General features: G+C 35.3%; 1 protein-coding gene across 3 annotated transcripts in view; it reads right to left on the bottom strand.

The window, feature by feature from the left end:
• Positions 1–17,214, bottom strand: part of ATL1 (atlastin GTPase 1) — an 87,604-nt gene that overhangs the window by 54,511 nt on the left and 15,879 nt on the right. The window lies entirely within an intron of this gene.

The raw sequence follows: 17,214 nt of genomic DNA, 5'->3' as shown, positions 1-17,214 counted from the left end.
ACCATATAATTCACCCACTTAAAGTCAAAAATCCATTTGATGGTTTTTAATATATTCAGAGTTGTGCAAACCATCACCCTGATTAATTTTATAACACTGTGGTCACCCCCAAAAATACCCACACCCTTTAGCAGTCATCCCCATTCTCCCTTACCCACCTCCAGCCCTAGGCAACCATTAGTCTGTCAAAGATTTGCCTATTCTGGACATTTCAAATAAATGGAATCATACAATATGTGATTTTTTGTGACTGTTTTCTTTTACTTAGCATAATGTTTTCAAGGTTTATCCATGTTGTAGTATGTATCAGTACTTCATTTTTTGTGGCCAAATAATATTACATTGTTTGGATATACCACACTTTGTTTATCCATTCATTAGTCGATGGGCATTTAGGTTGTTTCCACTTCTTGGCTAAAATGAATAATGCTGTTATAGACTTAATGTACAAGTTTTTGTGTGGACATATGTTTTCATTTCTCTAGGACGTTCAATTGATTTGTGACAAAGGTGCTAAGGCAACTCAATGGAGAAAGAATAGTCTTCACAACAAATGGTGCTAGAACAACTGGATATCTAAATGCAAAAAAGTAAATTTCAATATATCACACCCATACAAAATATTAACTCAAAATGGATCATAAATCTAAAGGTAAAACCAAAACTATTAAATTTTTGGAAGAAAACAAAAGAAAAGTTTTATGACCTTGGATTAGGCAATGATTTCTTACACATGATGCCAAAAGCATGACCCATTGTTTTAGTCTCTTCAGGCTGCTATAAGAAACTACCACAGACTAGGTAGCTTATAAACAACAGAACTTTATTTTTCACAGTTCTAGAGGCTGGAAGTTTTGAGATTAGGGTGCCAGCATGGTCAGGAAAGTAGCTTTTTCCAAGTTGCAGACTTCTCATTGTATCCTCACATGGTGGCAGAGACTAGGGAGCTCTGTGGGAGTCTCTTTCATAAGAGCATTAATCCTATTCATGAGGCTCCACTCTCATTTCCTAATCACCTCCCAAATGTCCTACTTCCTAATACCATTACATTGGGCTTCAGGATTTCGACATATGAATTTTGGGGAGATACAAATATCCAGACCATAACACCCATAAAAGAAAAAATTATAAACTGGACTTCCTCAATTAAGAATGTCTGCTCTTTGCAGAGGGCGATTGCCCCACCCACTCAGGCCCCGGGAGCCTGCTGAGCTCCCAGGCGGATCCCCTGTCCTCTAAAGCCCTCTCCAGGTCTGGTGTGTCCTTGGGCATAAGAAGTAGGCCGGGGGGATCAAGAGAGGCAGGCGGGAGGGGCCCTCTGGGGGGGGAGTGGGAGAGGAGTGGAGGGCGATGGTCCCGCCCACTTGCGCCCCAGAAGCCTGCTGAGCTCCCAGGCCAATCCCCCGCCCTCCAAGGCCCCTCCAGGCTGCATGGGTCCTTGGGGGCATAGGAAGGAGGCCAGGATCAGGAGAGGCAGGCGGGAGGGGCCCTCCCAGACCCTAGACTGGAGGAGCAGGAGAGGAGAGGAGGGCGTTTGCCCCACCCACTCGAGCCCAGAAAGCCTGCTGGGCTCCCACGTGAGGTCCCCTGCCCACTGAGAAGAGGGGTGGGGGGCATGCCTGGGCCCCTTCTGTTCTTTGAGCCTAAGTTCCACCTCCCACAGCCCCCAGGGCCTTTTTTGCCACCCCACGTGGCTTGCGGGAGGAAGCTCCTGTGGTGGGAGCTCGGAGTCTGAACGACTGGACTAACAGAGGACCTCAGACCCCAGGGAATATTCATCAGAGTGAGGTCTCACAGAGTTCCTCATCTCAGCACCAAGACCCAGCTCTTTCCAATAGCCTACAAACTCCAGTGCGGATAGCCTCAGGCCAAACAACCAGTAAAACAGGTACACAATCCCACTCATTAAAAAAAAAAAATACTGAGACGGCAAAAAAATACGTCACAGATGAAGGAGCAAGGTAAAAACCTACAAGACCAAATAAATGAAGAGGAAATAGACAATCTACCTGAAAAAGAATTCAGAGTAATGGTAGTAAAGATGATCCAGAATCTCGGAAATAGACTGGAAGCACGGATTGAGAAAATACAAGAAATATTTAACAAAGATCTAGAAGGACTAAAGAACAAACAAACAGAGATGAACAACACAATAACTGAAATGAAAAATACACTAGAAGGAATCAATAACAGAATAATGGAGGCAGAAGAACGAATAAGTGAGATGGAAGACAAAATGGTGGAAATAACTGCCAAGGAGCAAAATAAAGAAAAAAGAATGACAAGAATTGAAAACAATCTCAGAGATCTCTGGGACAACACTAAACGCACCAACATTCGAATTATAGGTGTCCCAGAAGAAGAAGAGAAAAAGAAAGGGACTGAGAAAATATTTGAAGAGATTATAGTGGAAAACTTCCCTAAAATGGGAAAGGAAACAGTCACCCAAGTCCAGGAAGCACAGAGAGTCCCATACAGGAAAAACCCTAGGAAAAACACACCAAGACACATATTAATCAAACTAACAAAAATTAAATTCAAAGAAAAAATATTAAAAGCAGCAGGAAAAAACAAAAAATAACATACAAAGGAACCTCCATAAGGTTATCAGCTGATTTTTCAGTGGAAACTCTGCAGGCCAGAAGGGAGTGGCAGGATATACTTAAAGTGATGAAAGAGAAAAACCCACAACCAAGATTACACTACCCAGCAAGTATCTCATTCAGATTCGATGGAGAAGTCAAAAGCTTTTAAGACAAACAAAAGCTAAGAGAATTCAGCACCACCAAACCAGCTTCACAACAAATGCTAAAGAAACTTCTCTAAGCAGGAAACACAAGAGAACAAAAAGACACACAAAAACAAACCCAAAACAATTAAGAAAATGGTAATAGGAACATACATATCGATAATAACCTTGAATGTGAATGGATTAAATGCCCCAACCAAAAGACACAGACTGGCTGAATGGATACAAAAACAAGACATATATATATATATATATGCTGTCTACAAGAGACCTACTTCAGACTAGGGACACATACAGACTGAAAGTGAAGGGACGGAAAAAGATATTCCATGCAAATGGAAATCAAAAGAAAGCTGGAGTAGCAATACTCGTATCAGATAAAATAGACTTTAAAATAAAGACTGTTACAAGAGGTACGGAGAGACACTACATAATAATCAAAGGATCAATCCAAGAAGAAAATATAACAATTGTAAATATTTATGCATCCAACACAGGAGCACTACAATACATAAAGCAAATGCTAACAACCATGAAAGGAGAAATCGACAGTAACACAATAATAGTAGGGGACTTTAACACCCCATTTACACCAATGGATAGATCATCCAGACAGAAAATAAATAATGAAACACAAGCTTTAAATGACACAATAGACCAGATAGATCTAATTGATATTTATAGAACATTTCACCCAAAAGTGGCAGAATACACTTTCTTCTCAAGTGCACACAGAACATTCTCCAAGGTAGATCACATCTTGGATCACAAATCAAGCCTCGGGAAATTTAAGAAAATTGAAATCGTATCAAACATCTTTCCTGACCACAACGCTGTGAGATTGGAAATGAATTACAGGAAAAAACTGTAAAAAACACAAATACATGGAGGCTAAACAGTGCGCTACTAAATAACCAAGAGATCACTGAAGAAATCAAAGAAGAAGTAAAAAAAATACATAGAAACAAATGACAACGAAAACACCATGACCCAAAACCTATGGATTGCAGCAAAAGCAGTTTTAAGAGGGAAGTTTAGAGCAATTCAATCTCACCTCAAGAAACAAGAAAAATCTCAAATAAACAATCTAACCCTACACTTAAAACAACCAGAGAAAGAAGAACAAAGAAAACCCAAAGTCAGTAGAAGGAAAGAAATCATAAAGATCAGAGCAGAAATAAATGAAATAGAAACGAAGAAAACAATAGCAAAGATCAATAAAACTAAAAGTTGGTTCTTTGAGAAGATAAACAAAATTGATAAACCCTTAGCCAGACTCATGGAGGAAAAAAGAGGATGCAAATCAATGAAATCAGAAATGAAAAAGGAGAAATCACAACTGACACTGCAGAAATACAAAGGATTATAAGAGACTACTACAAACAACTATATGGCAATAAAATGGACAACCACGAAGAAACGGACAAATTCTTAGAAAGGTACAATTTTCCAAGACTGAACCAGGAAGAATTAGGAAATATAAACAGACCTATCACAAGTAACGAAATTGCCGTAATTAAAAATCTTCCAACAAACAAAAGTCCAGGACCAGATGGCTTCACAGGCGAATTCTATCAAACATTTAGAGGAGAGCTAACACCAATCTTTCTCAAACTCTTCCAAAATACAGCAGATGGACAAACACTCCCAAATTCATTCTACGAAGCCACTATCACCCTGATACCAAAATCAGAAAAAGATATCACAAAAAAAGAAAATTATTGACCAATATCACTGGTGAACATAGATGCAAAAATCCTGAACAGAATACTAGCAAACAGAGTCCAACAGCACATTAAAAGGATCATACACCATGATCAAGTGGGATTTATCCCAAGGATGCAAGGAATCTTCAATATACGCAAATCAATCAATGTGATACACCATGTTAACAAACTAAGGAATAAAAACCATATGATCATCTCAATAGATGCAGAAAAAGCTTTCGACAAAATTCAACACCCATTTATGATAAAAACTCTCCAGAAAATGGGCATAGAGGGAAATTACCTCAACATAATAAAGACCATACATGACAAACCAACAGCAAGCATCATACTCAATACTGAAAAACTGAAAGCATTTCCACTAGGATCAGGAACAACACAAGGATGTCCACTCTCACCACTATTATTCAACATAGTTTTGGAAGTCCTAGCCACAGCAATCAGAGAAGAAAAAGAAATAAAAGGAATACAAACTGGAAAAGAAGGAGTAAAGCTGTCACTGTTTGCAGATGACATGATACTATACATAGAGAATCCTAAAGATGCTACCAGAAAACTACTAGAGCTAATCAATGAATATGGTAAAGTAGTAGGATACAACATTAATGCACAGAAATCTCTTGCATTCCTATACACTGATGATGAAAAATCTGAAAGAGAAATCAAGGAAACACTCCCATTTACCACTGCAACAAAAAGAATAATATACCTAGGAATAAACCTGCCTAAGGAGGTGAAAGACTTGTACTCAGAAAACTATATAACACTGATGAAAGAAATCAAAGATGACATAAACAGAGGGAGAAGTACACATTGTATACAGTGCAATCCCTATCAAACTACCAATGGTATTCTTCACAGAATTAGAACAAAACATCTTACAATTCGTATGGAAACACAAAAGACCCCAAATAGCCAAAGCAATCTTGAGAAAGAAAAACGGAGTTGGAGGAATCAGGCTCCCTGACTTCAAACTATACTACAAAGCTACAGTAATCAGGACAGTATGGTACTGGCACAAAAGCAGAAATATAGATCAATGGTACAGGATAGAATGCCCAGAGATAAACCCACACACATATGGGCACCTAATTTACGACAAAGGAGGCAAGAACAAACAATGGAGAAAAGACAGCCACTTCAACAAGTGGTGCTGGGAAAACTGGACAGCTACATGTAAAAGAATGAAATTAGAACACTCCCTAACACCATACACAAAAATAAACTCCAAATGGATTAAAGACTTAAATGTAAGACCAGACACTATAAAACTTCTAGAGGAAAAACACTCTTTGACATAAACCACAGCAAGATCTTTTTTGATCCACCTCCTAGAGTAACAGAAATAAAAACAAAAATAAACAAATGGGACCTAATTAAACTTAAAAGCTTTTGCACAGCAAAGGAAACCATAAACAAGACAAAAAGAAAAGCCTCAGAATGGGAGAAAATATTTGCAAATGAAACAACAGACAAAGGATTAATCTCCAAAATATACAAACAGCTCATGGAGCTCAATATCAAAAAAACAAACAATCCAGTTAAAAAATGGGCGGAAGACCTAAACAGACATTTCACCAAGGAATACATACAGATGGCCAAGAGGCACATGAAAAGATGCTCATCATCACTATTAGAGAATGCAAATCAAAAGTACGATGAGGTATCACCTCATGCTGGTCAGAATGGCCTTTATGAAAAAAGCTAGAAACAATAAATGCTGGAAAGGGTGTGGTGAAAAGGGAACATTCCTACACTGTTGGTGGGAATGTAAATTGATACAACCACTATGGAAAACAGTATGGAGGTTCCTCAAAAAACTAAAAATAGAACTACCATATGACCCAGCAATCCCACTACTGGGCATATACCCTGAGAAAACCATAATTCAAAAAGAGACATGCACCACAATGGTCACTGCAGCACTATTTACAATAGCCAGGACATGGAACCAACCTAAATGTCTATCGATAGATGAATGGATAAAGAAGATGTGGCACATATATACAATGGAATATTACTCAGCCATAAAAAGAAATGAAATTGAGTTATTTGTAGTGAGGTGGATGGACCTAGAGTCTGTCATACAGAGTGAAGTAAGTTAGAAAGAGAAAAACAAATACCGTATGCTAATGCATATATATGGAATCCAAAAAAAAAAAAAAAATGGTACTGATGAACCTAGTTACAGGGCAGGAATAAAGACGTAGGCATAGAGAATGGACTTGATGACATGGGGTGGGATGGTGAAGCTGGGGCAAAGTGAGAGTAGCATCGACATATATACACTACCGGATATAAAATAGCTGGTTGGTGGGAAGCAGCAACATAGCACAGGGAGATCAGCTTGGTGCTTTGCGATGACCTAGAAGGGTGGAATAGGGAGGATGGGAGGGAGGCTCAAGAGGGAGGGTATATGGGGACACGTGTATGCATATGGCTGATTCGCTTTGTTGTGCAGCAGAGACTAACATGGTATTGTGAAGCAATTATACTCCAATAAAGATCTATTAAAAGAAATATATATATATATATATACTTGATTTACAGTTTTGTGTTGATTTCTGCTGTACAGCAAAGTGATTCAGTTATACATATATACCCATTCTTTTTTAAAATATTCTTTTCTATTATGGTTTATCACAGGGTACTGAATATAGTTCTCTGTTCTATACCATAGGACCTTGTCATGAAAATTTTTGATAAGTATGTCGGCTAAAAAAATATTCACAACCGAAAAAAAAAAAAAAGAAGGCCCGCTCTTCAAAAAATATTGTTAAGAAAATGAAAGGACAAGCCATAGACTTGGAGAAAATACTTGCATATCATATATCTAATAAAGAACTTATATAAGGAATTCATAAAGAACTCTCAAAACTCAATAATAATGAAATAAATTACCCAATTAAAAATGGGAAAAAGACTTGAACTGACAATTAAGGAAAATATATGGATGGAAATTTTACTGTATGTATATTATACCTTAATTTTTTAAACAATAAAAACACCAGTTACACGTCATTATAAAACCTGATACATCTAATAATAAATTTAAATGATGTGCTGGTAGATATTTAACAACCAGCTCTTAGAGGTAGGTGGGTGTGGAAAAGTCCTGATTTGTAGCATTTGCCAATTTCTGTGATATAAATACTACCACTATGACCCCTTTCAATCACGGAGTGTGCTGCTGGGTAAAGATGCACCTGATCATCTCTCATGAGCTAGTATGAGCTGGCTCCAATGTACCACTGAAATCTAATGACAGATATTTAAGACTTGTACAGAAATATACAAAACATTATTGACAGAAGTATATATTGATACATGTTCTCAGATTAGAAGGCTCTCTGTTATAAATGTCAATGCTCTCCTGGATTCTTAATTTGGTTATAATACCAATCAAATTCTCAGCAATATTTCTAGTTGATTAACAAGTTTATTTCTTTCTTGTACAAATCCTTTTTATGACGATTAACTAGCTCATATGGAAAGGCTAAGAGCCAAGAAAACAAAGACCACCTTAAAGAAGAACAAAGTTGGGGGATTTACACTAACAGACACCGATAGATATTTTAAATCTACAATAATTAAGGCAGGGTGATATTCTCACAAGGATAGACAAGTAGACGAATAGAGAAGACTAGAGATTTCAGAAACAGACCCACATAGACACAAGCATCTGACTTACAACAATGTGCAATTGCAATAAATGAAGAAAGGATGATCTTCAATAAAGGATGCTAATTAAATTGGATATTCATATAGGGAAAAAAAAAAATGAACCTTCATCCCTAGCTCTCACCATAAATAAAAATCAATTCCAAATAAATCTTAGATCCAAATGTGAAATAGGAAAAGTGGACAGAGGATACGAACAAGCAACTGACAAAAACCACAATATCAAATGGTTCCACACACAGGAAAAGATCTTCATTCTCATGCAAATAAAAATGAAAAAATATATTGATACATTTTTTACATATCAGATTTACAAAGATCAAAGATAATTCCTTTCATTAGTTGGAATGTGAATCTGTATCCTCAGACACTGCAGGTAGGAATTTAAATGGATTCAGCACCTTCAGGCAGCAATTTGGCAAATAATTGTGAAAAATACAAATATACATACTCCTTGACCAAGCAATGCTATTTCAAAGAATTCATCCTGCAGACAGACTCATACACATGCAAAAAACCAGAAGCAGTGTTAATGCCCATCAACAAGGGACTGATTAATGAACTATGGTTCATTCACCTATGAAATATAAGGTAGTTACAAAGAATAAGGAAGCTCATTTGAAATAACTGCCAATATATATTATGAAAAAATAATACAAGGTATAAAACAGTGTGTATTGTATAGTATAGTATCACTGGGGAAAAAAGTGTGTAGGAGAGTGTGTTTGGCATATGTGAGGAACAGCAAGGAGTATGGTATGGATGGAGCAGGTTGGGAAGATTATGAAGGGCCGGATCATGCAAAGCAAGACAAGCCAAATCTGAAAGGATTTTGGACAGAGTGGATATTGAGGGTGAGGGAAAGAGAAAAGGCATCAGTGGATGTTTGTATATGATTATCCTGTCCAACTCTACCTTTATATGTTAGGTGTGGATGAGATACATAACTCTGAACTTTTAGTTTAGATGTTCAAGGTCTTTGAGGAGCTACCAACAGGCTAAATGAAGAGGAAGGAGATTATATATTAAGTGTGACGTAAGTATGCTGTAAAATAAAACAAATATCTGAGTTGTGACTTTAAAACAATGAGATAGTTTACAGGAAAAAGTCTCATGACAATGTAAGCCAATTACCATATTAAATATTCCTTTTTGGTATGGAAACTTTTAAAAATACAGAAATATTTTGTTATTAATAGAATGAAAAATGGAATTGAATTAATCTGTGGAATATTCATAAATATATAATCATTAGTTTGTATTTCATCTAAAGTTAAGAAAGGCTTCCTATCTAAAACCTATTGCTACCATCAATCTATACATATATTTATGGTAATCAATATTTACATATAAAACTATTTAGATAAGCTAAACCCAGATGTCTATCAACTGATAAATGGATCAACAAATGTGGTATACCTATACAATGAAATATTATTCAGCAATAAAAAATGCAGAACCAATACATGTTAAAACATGGATGAACCTTGAAAACGCAATGTTAAATGAAAGAAGCCAGTCACAAAGGACCACATACTGTATGATTCCATTTATATGAAATGTCCAGAAGAGGCAAATCTATAGAGACAGAAAGTGGATTAGTGGTTGCCTAGGACTGGGGAGTGGAAGGGGATTAGGGGGTGATGGCTAACAGGTATAAATTTTCTTTTGGGGGCTAATGAAATGTTCCAAAATTGTGGTGATGAGTGCACAGCCCTGAATACACTAAAAGCCATTGAATTATACACCTTTAAGTGGGTGAATTGTATGGTATATGAATTATATCTCAATAAAGCTGTTTAAAAACCTATTCAGAAAAACTTCAGTTTCTGTAAAAAACGTCAAAATTGAAAACACAGACTGAAAATATCTGGAGAGCAGAGATTGTCTTACTCATGTTTCCATTTCTTAAAAACTTGTAACAGAAGCTTACACAGTAGGCACTCAATAAATATTTATATGAATTTAACAGAAAATAACTGAAAAGTATTAGAATATACAGGATAATCAAGAACAAATATTTTGAGCTTGATTCATTATTCATAACTATATTTTATCTAAGCAATAAATATTACTCTTGCTCTAAAAGAATCCAAAAGTCCATTGGAATGCATGCCAAATCTCTTTAGCACCAGATTTCTACCTTCTTAAATATGTTTTGCTTAAACTAAACTTAGTTTCAATTCCTGGAGCACTATGTAAATCTTTAAAAAGCAGGAAACAGGTCAGAAGCAAATCAGATTGGGATTAGCATTTTACTATGGATAATACAAATGTATAGCTTACAAGGAGAGAACCAAAAAATATATATCGTTTCGCCTTTTTACAGACTAAATCTTATATTCAGTAAAGGGATTTTAGGGACTTTTCCATTCTATGTGGTGTTTTAAATCACTGGAAGCTGGCCACTCAGCTACCGAATTAAGATATGTTGAAAGGGAATCTTCAAAAACTTATATATGGAGAATAATCATTTTAATATACTGGAAATGCTGTGGGTGCGTATTTCTAATTTTAATTGTAAACTCTGTAAAAATAAAATCTATACTTCATGTCTCCAGCAAAAATTAAACCTCACAAGATGACTAACTCTGAGTATGTTGAAGCCTTTATAGAGAAAAAGACATAGCACCTAGGAAACCGTCTCTTGGCAACTGAAATTAAAAGGAAATATTATTTCTTCTTAAACTATTATGTCTCTTTCTAACAGTAGAATTTGAAGAATGACAGAGAAAACATTTGAATGAGCACCTGAGAATGACTTCCAAAAACACAGCAAAAGGGAGTATATACAGAAAGGGACAAATAGAGTTGAGGAAACAAAAACAAAAGATTAACTCATAAAACAAATTTTAAGAATGTTTCAGCAAGAGTAGAGATAGAAATTACAATGAGATGATTACACATAACAGACCACAAAACACTACCATGCAGACTCTCAGATTGTTCTGCTGTTAACACCCTTGAGGAGGAGGGTTAAAAGGAATAATGCAGGTCCTGCAACTTCAGAGCCTTGGAAGAAACAAGTAAATCATTTGGCAGGCTGTTTATTTATACTGAATCCAAAAGCATTGCATAAATGGTTAAATGATGCCTCTAGAAGAACAATGTCATCATGATTAGGGCACTGTGTGTGTATATATATAAAATATATATACACATATATTTCATATGTTCATGTATATACATGAAAAGACTTCAATAGAAAGATAAGTAACTGATAAAAAGAAGAAATACTAATGGTTAATAGACACAGGGGGAAAAGTTAGGTCTTCTCAGTAATTAAAGAAATAATGCTAATTAAAAGGAGATAAACTTCTTAGCTTTTATAACTTGCAAAGGTTAAAAAATATATACAGAGTTGGAAACATTAAAAAACACTAAAAAAATATATATACCCTTTAATGAAACAATTCAATTTCTAGGAATTTATCCTAAGGAAATTATCAGGATTGTGCATATGTATTTACCTACATAAAGGTTCATTACAGCATTATTTATATAACAAAAAATTGGAAACAATCTAAATCCCTAACTCTAGGGTACTGTAAATAAATTATGTCACAGCTATACTATGCAAAATATGGAGCCATTTGAAAGCATGTTATAGAAAAATACCTAATCATGAGAAAATATGTTCACATATTTTAAGAAAAAAAAGCAGATGGGAGTGTAATCCCCATTAAGGAAAACAAATCCTCATGCAGTTATAGTATTTGTTTTCTAAGGAACTGTCTCATCCTTTAATCACCTCTGAGTCAGCTATTTTGAAAATGAGTGGCTACTCTTTCTGCTGAATATTGTCTGTGTCATGCTCAGGTCTATCTCCACCATTCTAAGCTCTTCTTTTTTTTTTATTTAGCCACTGTTTCTTCTTTTTTTTTTAATTATTATTTTATCTTTATTTATTTATTTTGGCTGCATTGGGTCTTTGTTGCTGTGTGCGGGCTTTCTCTGGTTGTGGTGGCAGGGGGGCTACTCTTCGTTTTGGTGTGCAGGCTTCTCATTTCGGTGGCTTCCCTTGTTGTGGAGCACAGGCCCTAGAGCGCGCAGGCTTCAGTAGTTGCCGTGCGTGGGCTCAGTAGTTGTGGCTCGTGGGCTCTAGAGTGCAGGCTCAGTAGCTGTGGTACATGGGCTTAGTTGCTCCGCGGCATGTGGCATCTTCCTGGACCAGGGGTCAAACCCGTGTCCCCTGCATTGGCAGGTGGATTCGTAACCACTGTGCCACCAGGGAAGTCCCTCTAAGCTCTTCTTTACATTGCAGAGACTGGAAGTGTGGAAACTACAGTACTACAATTCTTACAATCCCTTCTTAGCAGGGTTCTGGTCTAGACTTTGCCCATGAAAGGCACTCATGACATTCGGAGGCAAGAGTGAAGATGAAACCTTTACTGCCTTCTAACAGAGTGGACAGATATGTGAGCAGATATGTGAGCACCTATGAGGCTTGCAGCACATGCCAAAAGGAACAGAACTGCAACAATTCACAGACAGTAGCCAACATTTTGAAGGTACTTTCAAGAAGTATGTGCCTGGACCTTTGGAGTGGGAAGAAAGTGTAAGAATATTTGGTCCCATGTGAATGCTTACCAAGGGGCATTTACTGTAGAGGAAGCTCTCAAAAATCAGATGGACAAGGTGACTGACTCATTTTGTGAACGTCAGTTAGCCTCCTACTCCAGCCACTCCTGCTCAGTAGGCCCATAGACTAAAACAGCAAATGACGTATGAAGCATCTATATTAGTATCAGACAAAATAGACTTTGGGGCAAAAAGCAATACTCAGGAGAAAGAGGTTCACTACATAAAAATAAAAGGCTCAGTTCATCAGGAAGATGTAACAAGTCCACATTTGTGTGCACCTAACAACTTAGCTCAAGGTCCATAAACAAAGCTTAAGGGAATATTAAGGGAAAATTGGCAAATCCACTGTCATGTTTTAAAACATCTCTCAGAATTTTAAAGTATCTATCAGATATCAGTATCTGGTAGATCAAGCAGTCCAGAAATCAGTTAGAGTTTGAAAGATATGAACAATACATTTAATAAGCTTGAGCTAACAAACATATATAGCACACTGCATCAAAAATTAGTAAACAAAAAGTGCTTTTCAAACCTACATGGAATATGTATAAAAATTAAACACGTAGTAGGACATAAAACAAGTTTCAACAAAGTTCACACCAGGTATTCTATAAACCTGAACTGCCCAATATTGCAGCCACTAGCCACATGTGGCTGTTTAAATTAATTAAAATTAAATAAAATTAAGTGTTTGGTCCTCATTCTCACTGGCCATACTTCAAATACTCAAAAGACACATGGCTAGAGGCTACCATATTGGACAGTATAGATACAGAACATTTCTATCAGCATAGTAAATGGTGCTACTGTACAACATATTCTCTGACTAGAATAAAATTAAGTATGAAATCAATATCAACAAAAATATAATTTAGAAATCCATACTTTCTGTATATTCACAGGTAAAGAAAGAAATCATTGTGGACATTTAAAATACTTCATACTGACTGAGATTGAATCTACTGCATATCAACACATATAGAATACAGCAAAATTGATATTTAGAGAAAACCTATAGCCCTAAATGCATATATTAGAAAAGAAGGCAAGCTCAAAATAAATGAGCTCAGTATCCAACTTTTTTTTTTAAGTTAAAAAGAGAATATAGAATGAAACCAAAGAAAGTACAAGAAGGAAATGATAGAGATGCACAGAAATTAGGTAAATATAAAAGAAAAAAAGGAGAGATTAACAATAAAAGATATAATAAGGAAGATACAGATAAAATTAAGCAGAGAAAATAATAGAAAATTAAGAACAATCTCATGCCAAGTTGACAAAATGGACCGATTCCAAGAAAAATATAAATTACTAAATCTGTCTCAAGAAGAAATAGAAAGCTTTAATTGTTCTATAACCAATACAGAAGTTGAATCAATAGTTCAAAATCTTACTAAAAGAAGACAGGAGGTCCAGATGGTTTAATAGATTAGTTTTCCCACACTGGATCATTCTAATCTCACATAAACACTTCTAGAGAATCAAAAAGAAAAGAAAAAAAATTTCCCCCCACTCATTTTATAAAGTTAATATAACCTTGATACCAAAGTCAGAAAAGGAAAGTATAAAAAAAGAAAATTAGTTGTAAACATGCTTGGAAATATCTTTAAAAGATTAGCAAACCCAGCAATGTATTTAAAAAGGTAATACAGTAGGTCTAGCCTGGGTTTATTCCAGGAATGCAAGATCACTTCAACAAAGAAGATCTTTTAATATAATTAAACACATTAAAAAATTAAAGAATACAAGCCATATGATTATTTCAATAATTACAGAAAAAGCAGTCATTATAATTCAATATGCAGTGATGAGGTTTTAAAAAAATATTACTTAGGAATAAAGGAGAACATTCTTAATCTGATTAAGACAGGAAAAAGACATAATAGACAAAGATTAAAAGGAATGAACAAAGCAATAACTACTGCAGACGATAGGTTTCTTTATGTAGAAAACCCTAAAAAATCAAAAGGCAGTTTAGCTGAATTAATAAGACAGTTTAATAAGGTTCCTAGATATAAGATAAATATGTAAAAGCCGATTACATTTTATATACTATTAATAGCCAAATATATATATATGTATATATATATATATATATATACACATACATATATATATATATATACATATATATATATATATATATATATATATATATATATATGTATATATATATACACACAGTTGATATTTGAACAACACAGGTTTGAATTGCGCAGGTCCACTTACATGTGGATTTTTTTTTTCAATAAATACACAGTTGGCCCTCCATACTGGCAGGTTCTGCATCAGTGGATTCAACCAACTGTGAATCATACACTATGTTTACAATTCGTGGTTGGCTGACTCTGCCTAAGCAGAACCCACAAATACAAAGGGCAGACTATAGGACTTGAGCATCTGTGGGTTTTGGCATCTGCAGAAGGTCCTGGAACCAATCCCCCACAGATACTGAGGGATGATTGTAATAGGGGAAAAAAAATCATAACAACAAAAAATGTAAGGAACATAAGAGCAAAACTAACAAATGATAAGCAGGCCATTCAAGGAGAGTTTTTAAACGACTGCAAGGAGAGTTTTTAAACTACTGCAAGACCTCAAGAAACAAAAGCTAAATAAATGAAGGAATATGCCACGTACATGGATAGGAATATTTAATATAGTAAAAATCTTGATTCTATCAAATTAATCTACAAATTGGATGCAATTTTAATTTTAAAAATCCCAACTGGGCTTTCCAAAGAACTTGAAAGCCAAAAGCCAAGAATAAAGAACAAGAAAAAGCTATAAGGCATATAGAAAATAAAGAGCAAAATGACAGAAGTAAATCCCTCCTTATCAGTAAGTTACATTAATGTAAATGGATTCAGCTCTCCAATCAAAAGACAGAGACTGGTATAATGAATAAAAAAAAATATGATCCAGCTACATGTTGTCTACAAGAGATTCACTTTGGATCCAAAGACACAAATAGGTTGAAAGTGAAAGGATGGAAAAAGATATTCCAATTCTAATGGTAAGCAAAGGAGAACAGGAGTGGTTATATTAATATGCGGACAAAATAGACTTTAACTCAAACAGTTGAAACAAAGAGGGACATTATATATTAATAAAGGTTCAATGCAGCAAGAAGATATAACAATTATAAACATTTATACATTTAATAACAGGCCATCAAAATATGTGACGTGTTAAGTTGGAGACTTCAATACCCCACACTCATAATGGATAGAACAATCAAACAGAAGATAGGCAAGGAAATAGAGAATCTGAACAACACAGTAAATCAACTAGGTCTAACAGACTTATATAGAACATTCTACCCAACAACAGAATACACATTCTTCTCAAGTATATATAGGACATTCTCTAGGATAGATCATATGCTAGACCACAAGATTATATGCTAGACCACAAATTAAGTCTCAGTGGATTTTTAAAAGATAGATATCATATAAAAAATATCTTCTCTAACCCATAGTGGAATTAAGTTAGAGATGAGTAACAGAAGTAAAACTGGAAAATTCACAAATCTGTGGAAATTAAGCAGCACACTCATAAACATCCAATGAATCAAAGAAGAAATAAACAAGAGAAATTAGGAAATGAAATGCAAATAAAAACTACAATGAGATACCACCTCACACCTATCAGGATGGTTACTATTCATAAAAACAGAAAAGAACAAGTGCTGGTGAGGATGTAGAGGAATTACAACCCTTGTGCACTATTAATGGGAAAGTAAAATGGTACAGCCACTGTGGAATACAGTATGAAAGTTCCCCCAAAAATTAAAACTATAACTACATGATTCAGCAGTTCTACTTCTAGGTATATACCCAAAGAATTGAAAGCAGGTCTCAAAGAGATGTATTTGAACACCCATGTTCATAATAGCGTTATTTACAGATGCCAAAATGTAGAAGCAATGTAAGTGTTTATTGACAGATGGATGGATAAGCAAAATGTGGTATATACAGTCAATGAAATGTTACTCAGTTTTAAAAAGGAAGAAAATTCTGACATATGCTACAACATGGATGAAACTTAAGGACACTACGCTAAGTGAAATAAGCCAGTCATAAAAAGACAAATACTTGATTCCACTTATATGAGATACTTAGAGTAGTCAATATCACAGAGGCAGAAAGCAGAATGATGGTTGCCAGGGGCTGGGGGAGGAGGGACTGGGGAGTTAGTGTTTAATGGGTACAGATGCTTTGCAAGATGAAAAGAATTCTGGAGATGGATGGCAGTGGTGGTTGTACAACAACATGATGTACTTAGCACTACTGAGCTGCACACTTAAATATGGTTAAGATGGTAAATTTTATGTTATGTGTATTTTACCACAATTTTAAAAAAATGAAAAAAAAGAGACATGCAAAATTTTAAAACCAAATATTATAGGAGAAAATTTTATAACTTTGAGGTAGAGGAAGATTTCTTAAAACACAAAGAGCACAAACCATA

The sequence above is a fragment of the Balaenoptera ricei genome, chromosome 2 (genome assembly GCF_028023285.1).
Source record: "Balaenoptera ricei isolate mBalRic1 chromosome 2, mBalRic1.hap2, whole genome shotgun sequence".
NCBI lineage: Eukaryota > Metazoa > Chordata > Mammalia > Artiodactyla > Balaenopteridae > Balaenoptera > Balaenoptera ricei.
Note: the sequence above shows the minus strand (reverse complement) of the source record. Positions and strands in the feature narration are given on the sequence as shown.